Below are 12,239 nucleotides of genomic sequence, written 5' to 3'. Positions count from 1 at the left end.
AGGTATGAAAAGGCAAAAAGATAGGACACTGAAAGATGAACTCCCCAGGTCGGTAAGTGCCCAATATGCTACTAGAGATCAGTGGAGAAATAACTCCAGAAAGAATGAAGGGATGGAGCCAAAGCAAAAACAACACCAAGTTGTGGATGTGACTGGTGATAGAAGCAAGGTCTGATGCTGTAAAGAGCAATATTGCATGGGAACCTGGAATGTTAGGTCCATGAATCAAGGCAAATTGGAAGTGGTCAAACAGGAGACAGCAAGAGTGAACATCGACATTCTAGGAATCAGCAAACTAAAATGGACTGGAATGGGTGAATTTAACTCAGATGACCATTATATCTACTACTGTGGGCAAGAATCCCTTAGAAGAAATGGAGTAGCCATCATGGTCAACAAAAGAGTCCGAAATGCAGTACTTGGATGCAATCTCAAAAACGACAGAATGATCTCTGTTCGTTTCCAAGGCAAACCATTCAATATCACGATAATCCAAGTCTATGCCTCAACCAGTAATGCTGAAGAAGCTGAAGTTGAATGGTTCTATGAAGACCTACACGACCTTTTAGAACTAACACCCAGAAAAGATGTCCTTTTCGTTATGGGGGACTGGAATGCAAAAGTAGGAAGTCAAGAAACACCTGGAATAACAGGCAAATTTGGCCTTGGAATACGGAATGAAGCAGGGCAAAGGGTAATAGAGTTTTGTCAAGAGAAGGCACTGGTCATAGCAAACACCGTCTTCCAACAACACAAGAGAAAACTTTACACGTGTACATCACCAGATGGCCAACTCCAAAATCAGATTGATTATATTCTTTGCAGCGAAAGATGGAGAAGTTTTATACAGTCAGTGAAAACAAGACTGGGAACTGACTGTGGCTCAGACCATGAACTCCTTATTGCCAAATTCAGACTTAAATTGAAGAAAGTGGGGAAAACCACTAGACCATTCAGTTCAGTTCAGTTCAGTCACTTAGTCATGTCCAACTCATTGCGACCCCATGAATTGCAGCACGCCAGGCCTCCCTATCCATCACCGACTCCTGGAGTTTACCCAAACTCATGTCCATCGAGCTGGTGATGCCATCCAGCCATCTCATCCTCTGTCTTTCCCTTCTCCTCCTACCCCCAATCCCTCCCAGCATCAGGGTCTTTTCCAATGAGTCAACTCTTCACATAAGGTGGCCAAAGTATTCGAGTTTCAGATATGACCTAAATCAAATCCCTTACAATTATACAGTGGAAATGAGAAATAGATTTAAGGGACTAGATCTGATAGACAGAGTGCCTGATGAACTATGGATGGAGGTTCATGACATTGTACAGTAGACAGGGATCAAGACCATCCCCATGAAAAAGAAATGCAGAAAAGCAAAATGGCTGTGTGAGGAAGCCTTACAAATAGCTGTGAAAAGAAGAGAAATGAAAAGCAAAGGAGAAAAGGAAAGATATACTCATTTGAAAGCAGAGTTCCAAAGACTAGCAAGGAGAGATAAGAAAGCCTTCTTCATCGATCAATGCAAATAGAGGAAAACAACAGAATGGGAAAGAATAGAGATCTATTCAAGAAAATCAGAGATACCAAGGGAAAATTTCATGCAAAGATGGGCTCGATAAAGGACAGAAATGGTATGGACCTAACAGAAGCAGAAGATATTAAGAAGAGGTGACAAGAACACACAGAAGAACTGTACAAAAAAGATCTTCATGACCAAGATAATCATGATGGTGTGATCACTCACCTAGAGCCAGGCATCCTGTAATGTGAAGTCAAGTGAGCCTTAGGAAGAATCACTACGAACAAAGCTAGTGGAGGTGATGGAATTCCAGCTGAGCTATTTCAAACCCTAAATGATGATGATGTGAAAGTGCTGCACTCAATATGCCAGCACATTTGGAAAACTCAGCAGTGGCCACAGGACTGGAAAAGGTCAGTTTTTATTCTAATCCTGAACAAAGACAATGTCAAAAAATGTTCAAACTATTGCATAATTGCACTCATCTCACCCACTAGCAAACTAATGTCAAAATTCTCCAAGCTTGGTTTCAACAGTATATGAACTGTAAACTTCTAGATGTTCAAGCTGGATTTAGAAAAGGCAGAGGAACCAAAGATCAAATTTCTATCATCCATTGGATCATAAAAAAAAATCAAGAGAGTTCCAGAAAAGCATCTACTTCTGCTTTATCGTCTATGCCAAAGCCTTTGACTGTGCGGATCACAACAATCTGTGGAAAATTCTTTTGAGATGGGAATACAAGATCAGCTGACCTGCCTCCTGAGAAATCTGTATGCAGGTCAAGAAATAGCAATTAGAACTGGACATGGAACAACGGACTGGTTCTAAATCAGGAAAGGAGTACGTCAAGGCTGTATATTGTCACCCTGCTTATTTAACTTATATGCAGAGTACATCATACAAAATGCCAGGCTGGATGAAGCACAAGCTGGAATCAAGATTGCTGGAAGAAATAACATTAACCTCAGATACGCAGAGGACACCACTCTCATGGCAGAAAGTGAAGAAGAACTAAAGATCCTCTTGATGAAAGTGAAAGAGGAGAGTGAAAAAGTTGGCTTAAAACACAACATTTAGGAAACTAAGATCATAACATCTGGTCCCATCATTTCATGGCAAATAGATGGGGAAACAGTGGAAACAGTGACAGATTATATTTTGGGGCTCCAAAATCACTGTAGATGGTAACTGCAGCAATGAAGCTGCTGCTGCTGCTGCTGCTAAGTCGCTTCAGTCGTGTCCGACTCTGTGCGACCCCATAGAGGGCAGCCCACCAGGCACCCCGTCCCTGGGATTCTCCAGGCAAGAACACTGGAGTGGGTTGCCATTTCCTTCTCCAATGCATGAAAGTGAAAAGTGAAAGTCAAGTCGCTCAGTCATGTCCGACTCTTTGTGACCCCATGGACTGCAGCCCACTAGGCTCCTCCATCCATGGGATTTTCCAGGCAAGAGTACTGGAGTGGGGTGCCATTGCCTTCTCCGAGCAATGAAGCTAAAAGATGCTTACTCTCGCAAAAAAAGCTATGACCAACCTAGACAGCATATTAAAAAGCAGAGACATTCCTTTGCTGACAAAATCCATCTAGTTTTTTCCAGTAGTCATGTATGGATGTGAGAGTTGGACCATAAAGAAAGCTGAGTGCCGAAGAATTGATGCTGTTGAACTGTGGTGTTGTAGAAGACTCTTAAGAGTCCCTTGGACTGCAAGGAGATCCAACCAGTCAATCCTCAAGGAAATTAGTTCTGAATAGTCATTGGAAGGACTGATGCTGAAGCTGAAATTCCAATACTTTGGCCACTTGATGAGAAGAACTGACTCATTGGAAAAGACCCTGATGCTAGGCAAGAATGAAGGCAGGAGGAGAGGGGATGACAGAGGATGAGATGGTTGGATGATATCACCGACTCGATGGATATGAGTTTGAGCAAGCTCCAGGCATTTGTGATGGACAGGGAAGTCTGGCATGCTGTAGTCCATGGGGTCACAAAGAGTCGAACATGACTGAGTGGCTGAACTGAACTGAACTGATACTGTTTGCTGAACAGAAAATATCAATTGTTGAGCCTTTAGCTGCAGGATCCTTTTTGTTAATCTGAAAGTAGAAACTTTCACTTTCTTTCAGTCATTTATTTCTGTGTTTATTCTCTCATCCATCCACCATGTCCAGGGCCCTATCTGACCTCAGTGAACACACTTGTCCACCACTTCCTGCTCATACCTGGCCAGAATCCTAGGTCTTCACAGCCTGGCTTTTATCTTTTATCTTTCCTGAAATCGCTCATTTGGCAGCTAGTAACATTTCTTTGGAAGGAATGATGCTAAAGCTGAAACTCCAGTACTTTGGCCACCTCATGCGAAGAGTTGACTCATTGGAAAAGACTGTGGTGCTGGGAGGGATTGGGGGCTGGAGGAGAAGGGGACGACAGAGGATGAGATGGCTGGATGGCATCACTGACTCGATGGACGTGAGTCTCAGTGAACTCCGGGAGTTGGTGATGGACAGGGAGGCCTGGCCTGCTGTGATTCATGGGGTCGCAAAGAGTCGGACACGACTGAGCAACTGATCTGACCTGATCTGAACACTTCAAAGATCAGATCTAAATCTAGTGATCTTAAAAAACTAACACAACATTTTAGGACATACAGTTTAATGGCATTACATACACAAGTTAGTGATCGGAGTTCTTGGACTCTTAATAGAACTTGATAAGAGATCAGGCAAAATTTCAGGCAGGGCTTTATTGAGACTTGTGCTGCAGCAGGAGGGAGTGAAAACAAGTAACAGGAAGGGGTGCCCTGGGCTTTCCAGGTGACTCAGTGGTAAAGAATCCACCCGCAATTCGAGTTTGATCCCTGGGTCGAGAAGATCCCCTGGAGAAGGAAATAGCAACCCAGCCCAGAATTCTTGCCTGGGAAATCCCATGGACAGAGGAGCATGGCAGGCTACAGTCCATGGGGTTGTAAAAGAATCTAACACGAATTATCGACTAAACAACAAATAGGTGCCCTTGATTGCTCCCTGACCAGGGGCCCCTGGGGCAGGCAAGCTGGTCCCCTAAATGGATGATGGTAGGGGTGTGTCTAGTGATTGGACTGGAGGGGTGGCTTAGGTATTTGCCCTACTCCCCTTGGTGGTGATGTGTGTAGCGAGCATGCTTAATACCTGCTTTTGCTCCCGACATTTCAGAAGTGGTAGAGGGTTTTTGGTCTTTATGTATCTTGTTCCTAATTTTCCCCAACTATGCATGTACACAGTTGTTTTTAGTCCCTTATAATTTCTTTGTGCTTTGTTGCATGAGGTGCAGGCACTGTAGCAAAGTCCCCAGGTTCCAGGTCCCGGCCTGTCTCACATTCACATTACTGTATAACCATCACCACTATCCCAGGGCTTCCCAGGTGGTGCTAGTGGTAAAGAACCCGTCTGCCAACGCAGGGGACATGAAAGACCCGAGTTCGATCCCTGGGTTGGGAAGATCCCCTTTAGGAGGGCATGGCAATCCACTCCAGTATTCTTGCCTGGAGAATCCCATGGGCAGAGGAGCCTGGCGGGCTACAGTCCGTAGGGTTGCAAAGAGTGAAGCACGACTGAAGTGACTCAGCATGCATGAAAATACCACTATCCATCTCCAGAGCTTTTTCACCCTTCCAAACTGAAACTGCGCCCATTAACTCCCTACTTCCCCTCCCCTAGACCCACTAGGAATCACCATTCTACTTTCTGTCTCTATCAGTCTGACTAGGTACCACATGTAAGTGGAGTCATGGAATGTATCACACTTTCTAATACAATCTTTATGATTTATTTCACTTAGCATAATGTCTTCAAGGTTCACTCTGTTGTAGCATGTGTCAGAATTCTCTTTCTTTACAAGGCTGAATAATATTCCATTATGGGCTCCCCAGGTGGCACAGTAGTAAAGAATCCACCTGCCAAGTGCAGGAGATGCAAGAGACTTGGGTTGGATCTTGGAACAAGGAGCCTGGCAGACTACAGTCCGTGGGAGTGCAGAGTCGGACATGACTGAAGGCACACACACGGTATTTCCTTGTATGTATATACCATAATATGTTTGTTCACTCATCCATGACTGAATATTTGAGTTGTTTCTACTTTTTGGCTGTTGTAAATAATGCCGCTATGAACACGAGGGTTTCTGCTCTCAATTCTTGTGGGTGCATGCCCAGAAGTGAGAAGTGAGGTTGCTCAGTCATGTGCAACTCTTTGTGATCCCGTGCACTTGCAGCCTATCAGGCTCCTCCATCCGTGGAATTTTCCAGGCAAGGGTACTGGAGTGTGTTGCCATTTCCTTCTCCTGGAGATCTTACCCACCTGGGATCTGAACCCAGGCCTCCCTCACTGCAGGCAGGACGCTTTACCCTCTGAGCCACCAGGGAAGCCCACATACCCAGAAGAGGAATTGCTCAATCATATGGTCATTTCAAGTTTTTGAGGAGTTAGCATTCTGTTTTCCAAAGCAGCTGCACCACTTTACATTCCTGCTAGTAATGCAAAGAGTTCCCATTTTTCCACATCCTCACCATTCTTTTCTTTCATTTCTTTTAAAAAATAGTCATCATTCTACTGGATGTGAAGTGGTATCTTTGTGGTTTTGATTTGCATTTCCCTAATAATCAGTGCTCTTTTCACAAGCTTTTCACATGTCACCACTAACAGATTTCTAAAGGAACTCCTGTCATCAGTTTTTCTAAATCTAACCGTCCCAAGGCCAGTTCCTTTAATATTTTTCTTGTGTTTCAGAAGAAACTCCAGCATCCTCCCACTCCTCTGTATGCTTAAACTCCTGTAATTTGGTTTCTGTTACTTGTAACCATTTCTGATTCAGCTTTCCCAGGGAGCTCTTTATTCCCCCTTGCCTCTAACTTTATAGTTAATCAATCACTGCATTTGCTTTACCCAGCTATTTTTATAAAACATTTCTGCAACATTCTTATCATTCTCCGCTTATTATTTGTAGGGAAAATGATGAATGATGGGAAAGAAAATCCCTAAATATGTTGTTTTTTACTTTAGTATAATAAACTCAGAAGCAGCACATTCAGAGTTTACTTTCTTCTCCTGGGGAATCTTCAGGATATATGTTTACAGTTGCCCCTTAAGCCTGTGTTTTCTTCTGCCAGGATTTCAGGGCTGCCTGTGCTGTTGCAGCCAGCCCAGGGACCCTACAGGTGGAGGAACAGCAGACCCGGGGCTGGGGGGTGTGCATAGGTGGGGTGGAAGTTGGAGACTGTGGTGAGGTGTACATTTCTCCTGCGTTTTCACATTTCCAGTATTGTCAATCCTTGGCATGCCTGGTTTTGGATCTCATAAGATAGAATGATAATTAAATGCCATAATCTACATAGAGCTCTTCACCTAGTGCTTGGCCTTCAATATCAGATCTGTAAAGGTTAGCTATCTCCCTCTAAAAACGGCTACTTGAATATCAAAATTAAGAAATGCTCTTTGTTCTAGGGTGACTTGTCCCTAGCTGGTATTTAGGGGGCATGGGATATAGATATTTTATATCTTTTTAAATTTATGTTTTGCATTTAATGTGACAAGATGGCTTTCTAACTGTACAGTAATTAAATTTAAACAAATGTTCTAGCAGGAAAGGGGATTGACTATGCCATCATTTCAATGAGAAATGAGGAGAAGATCAATGCCTTGATTTTCCATAATCATTATAAGGGTTATACAGAACGTCATTTTCGGGAATGGGGGACTACATCTTCATTGTCAGGATTTTTGAAGAAATGAGAAGGAGAAAAAAGTTATAGTGTATTTCACCAACAGCTTAGAAGATTTGAATTAATATTCTTTAAGGATCTATGGAGTTTTACCAAATAATAGATCAGCTCAAATTAAAATGAAAATTACTGTAATATTTTTCCTCTGAGAAAGAACTCCTTTGTCTGATCTGTCACCGGATCATCATTTATTCTTCTGTTATCAGAATAATCATCCAATCATACTTTTTCCTTTTAGGGTTAATTACAAGCTTAAGACTTGCCATCAGCCTCTCTCCCTAGTACCATTACTGTATCCTAGAAAGTTTCATTGTGATTCTGACAAAGCAGAATCTTGGCGCTACATCTATCTTTTCTGTTCTGTTTTTGGAAGGGAAACGAGTTAAAGTGACTATATAATTTGTCAGTAGTCAAAAATCACCACACTTGGACTTTTTTTAGTTTTGTGTCTTCTTTTTCTAGGGAATTTTACATCGTGCTTTGCTAGAACCAGCTGTACAGATCTGGAAAAAACTGTGGGTTCCCCCTTAGTTGATGAAAATGACAGAGCTCAGTGCTAACACTGTGCAGAACTTACCTGCTCTGTCAGATGTGGTTATAGTTTCTGGGCGTTTGGTTTCTTAAACTGTGACTGTACATGCATCAGTTCGTTCAGTCATGTCCGACTGTTTGTGGACTGTAGAGCTCACTGGGCTCCTCTGCCCATGGGATTCTCCAGGGAAGAATTGGAGTGGGTAGCCATTTCCTCCTCCAGGGGATCTTCCCCACCCAGGGATTGAACCCGTGTTTTCTGTTTCTCCTGCATTGCAGGTGGATTCTTTACTGCTGAGCCATCAGTGAAGACCTGAACTGTGGCTACTTTCTTCCATCTCTCTGGTTGAAAAAAAGATGTGTTCTCTATTCCCTTGACTCAGGGGTCAGGATTTCAGGAGATCATGGTTCTTCAGGGCTTCAATGTTCTTATTTCCCTGCCCTGCAAAACCTATCACAGTGTTCCATTTAGGGTTGTTAGGGTGCCTCTGACCAAGCCCTGTGCAACTGGATCTGACCCATGATGCAGTTCCAGGTGATGCTTTGAGAATTTGATGTGGTGTTTTCATTTGTCTCCTTAGCGAGTGGATACATATTGCTTCTAGTTTGCAAGGTGTAGTCTTCTCAGCTGTAAAGAGAATCCTGTAGGTATCTTTGATCATGGACATGATATTTCAAAATTAGAGATGTGACCTCACATAGAGAACAGAGCAGCTTTTGTTTCCACTGATTAGAAATGGCTCCTGAATATCAACATAAACAATAGACACTTAACGATGCAGCATGCTCAAAAGTGTTAAACGCTAGTATTGTTTTCATACTAAAACCAATCAACCAATCACAGAATGAAAAGAAAACAGTGCTTTTCTTCACCCCACTCTGCCTCAGGCTTTGTTTCTATCCGGGGTTGTAATCTTTATCACTTAAAGTTTTAACACATTTTCATACCAGCTACGTGTTCCTAACATTTTTCACTTTCCCTGGGAAAAGGCTTTGAGACAGTGAATACTCTCAGGACACACAGCACGCCAGGCCTCCCTGTCCATCACCAACTCCCGGAGTTCACTCAAACTCATGTCCATCGAGTCGGTGATGCCATCCAGCCATCTCATCCTCTGCCAGACCCTTCTCCTCCTGCCCCCAATCCCTCCCAGCATCAGAGTCTTTTCCAATGAGTCAACTCTTCGCATGAGGTGGCCAAAGTACTGGAGTTTCAGCTTTAGCATCAGTCCTTCCAAAGAACACCCAGGACTGATCTCCTTTAGAATGAACTGGTTGGATCTCCTTGCAGTCCATGGGACTCTCAAGAATCTTCTCCAACACCACCGTTCAAATTACTCAGCCATTAAAAAGAATACATTTGAATCAGTTCTAATGAGGTGGATGAAACTGGAGCCTATTGTACAGAGTGAAGTAAGCCAGAAGGAAAAACATCAATACAGTATACTAACGCATATATATGGAATTTAGAAAGATGGTAACAATAACCCTGTGTACAAGACAGCAAAAGAGACACTGATGTATAGAACAGTCTTATGGACTCTGTGGGAGAGGGAGAGGGTGGGAAGATTTGGGAGAATGGCATTGAAACATGTAAAATATCATGTATGAAACGAGATGCCAGTCCAGGTTCGATGCACGGTACTGGATGCTTGGGGCTAGTGCACTGGGACGACCCAGAGGGATGGTATGGGGAGGGAGGAAGGAGGAAGGTTCAGGATAGGGAACACATGTATACCTGTGGTGGATTCATTTTGATATTTGGCAAAACTAATACAATTATGTAAAGTTTAAAAATAAAATAAAATTTAAAAAAATAAAATAAAATGGAAGGGAAAAAAAAAAAAGCATCAATTCTTCAGCGCTCAGCTTTCTTCACAGTCCAACTCTCACATCCATACATGACCACTGGAAAAACCATAGCCTTGACTAGATGGACCTTGGTTGGCAAAGTAATGTCTCTGCTTTTGAATATGCTGTTTAGGTTGGTCATAACTTTTCCTCTAAGGAGTAAGCGTCTTTTAATTTCATGGCTGCAGTCAGCATCTGCAATGATTTTGGAGCGTGGAGCTCAATAAATGATGGCTAAATGAAGGGTGAGCTTTTCCTTATTTTATGCTTTTCTCTCATTAAAACTTTTTAAAAAGGCCATTGGCTGGTGACATATGACAATGTTATACTGGTTTTCATAGCACTTGGGACTGTGCCTCCATGTCTGATCAAGGAGGAACAAGAGGGCTCCATTTCCTGAGTATAAAGTGTTAGTTTCAAGAGGGAGGGGACATACGTAAACCTATAGCTGATTCATGTTGATGTTTGACAGAAACCAACACAATTCTGTAAAGCAATTATCCTTCAATTAAAAAATAAAAAATATAAAATAGAATTCAAGTCCTCAACCAAAAAAAAAAACCACACCAAATTTAATATTAATTACCATTATTTACTTACAAAATGCAAATACAGTAAAACAATCTAACCTGAATGATGAGTACATGAAAGTGAAAGTGAAGGGCTCAGTCATGTCCGACTCTTTGCGACCCCATGGACTGTAGCCTACCACACTCCTCCATCCATGGGATTTTCCAGACAGGAGTACTGGAGTGGGTTGCCATTTCCTTCTCCAAAGGATCTTCCCAACCCAGGGATCAAACCTGGGTCTCTTGCATTGTAGGCAGATGCTTTACCATCTGAGCCACCAGGAAAGTCTCTCATAACTTTTCACAATTAAAAAAATAAATCTTCTAGCATGTTTTCCTTCTTTTTTTATGGTTTTCGGAAACCTCCTGAGTTGTAGGAGCATCTGTTCTAACACATTTCTAGCTGTCTGCTTGGCTTTTTTACTGTGGACCCAAAGGTATGTCCCATGGACCTAAATTTCATTTTGTCCCAAGCTGAACCCATCTTTTTATTTCTTCTTTGTTTTTAATGTCTTCCTTTACAAAAATTTTACAAAAATTTTTATTTTTTGACTCATTGTCATGTGAGATCTTAGTTCCCCAAGCAGGGATCAAACCTACCTACCCTGCATTGGAAGAGTGGAATCTCAACCACTAGACCACAAGGGAAGTCCCCATCCTTTTTTCTTTTAGTAGATTCCCCCTCAGTGTTAACATCATCACACTTACTCCAGCTACTTCTTCCAGGGATTTGGCATTCTGCTTGACTTCACCCTTTCCTACATGGTTTCTGGTCCATGGCCAAACACTGCCAATGCCACCTACCCAGCATCACTTAACCTTGTCTGCACACCCAACTGCAACTTACTTCACCACATCTTGTGTGTTTGGTTTTCTTTCTTCTTTCTGTCCTAGTCCCTCTCTTTAAACCAAAGGATATCTGCTCTCTTCAAATTGTCTTGCAGCATACATCTCATTAGGTCACCCATCCATGCACTTTTCATCCTGAGGCCCCCCAAATTGTTATGAAGCAAAGTATGAGCTTTATAGCTATCGTGACAGTAAAGAATCTGCCTGCAGTGCAGAAGACCTGGGTTCAATCTCTGGGTCAGGAAGATTCCCTGGAGAAGGGAATGGTAACCCACTCCAGCGTTCTTGCCTGGGACATCACATGGACAGAGGAACCTGGTGGGCTACAGTCCACGGGGGTCGCAAAGAGTTGGACACAGCTGGACTACCACCACTTTCACTTTCTTTCTCGAACTGTGTTTTCCAGTAGAGTACAATTTGCACCACATACACAATTTAAAATTTTGTCATAATCACATTAAAAAGTTAAAAGGAAGTTATACATTTGTAACCCAATATTTTATTAAATTATCAGTTCAACACCTCATCAATGTAAAAGTATTAATATTTAACATTCTACTTTTCTACTAAACCTTGAAATATGATTTTAGCTGCATTTCAAAAGCTCAATGCCGTATGAGGGTAATGGCTGCCCCGTTAGACAGTGAAGCGCTAGAACTTTCACTACGTGTTGCAGATCTGTTTCTGTCTCTGTTTTCTTTCCTCTGTTTATGCAGTACGTTCGAGTCAAGTTGCACTCAATATCCATGTCTGTAAATCATCTGTATTATCTTGCCGCCATGTCTCTGTGCTGTTTTGTACCCATGAGATGCTATTTCTCTTCCTCACTGCCTAGTCTTGCAGGCGCTTTAACACTGTTCAAACGCAACCTGTCCCAGGAGGTCCTATCTTCCCTCACATGAAGTAAGCTTTCCCCTCTCTGACTTTTCAGCCCTTACATTCTGGGATGGCGCTTAGCAACCTTAAGTTTTCTACACAGCCATCATATCTCTTTTACCAGGTCATACATCTCTTGAGATCAAGGACTGTGTTTTCTTCCATGAAATCTATGAAAATATTTGTGTAACACGTGTATACCTGTGGCAGATGCATGTTGATATATGGCAAAACCAATACAATATTGTAAAGTTAAAAAATAAAATAAAATTAAATAAAAAAAAATTT

Source organism: Bison bison, unplaced genomic scaffold (genome assembly GCF_000754665.1).
Source record: "Bison bison bison isolate TAMUID 2011002044 unplaced genomic scaffold, Bison_UMD1.0 scf7180017864362, whole genome shotgun sequence".
Taxonomy (NCBI): Eukaryota; Metazoa; Chordata; class Mammalia; order Artiodactyla; family Bovidae; genus Bison; species Bison bison.
This window is presented reverse-complemented; position numbering follows the sequence as displayed.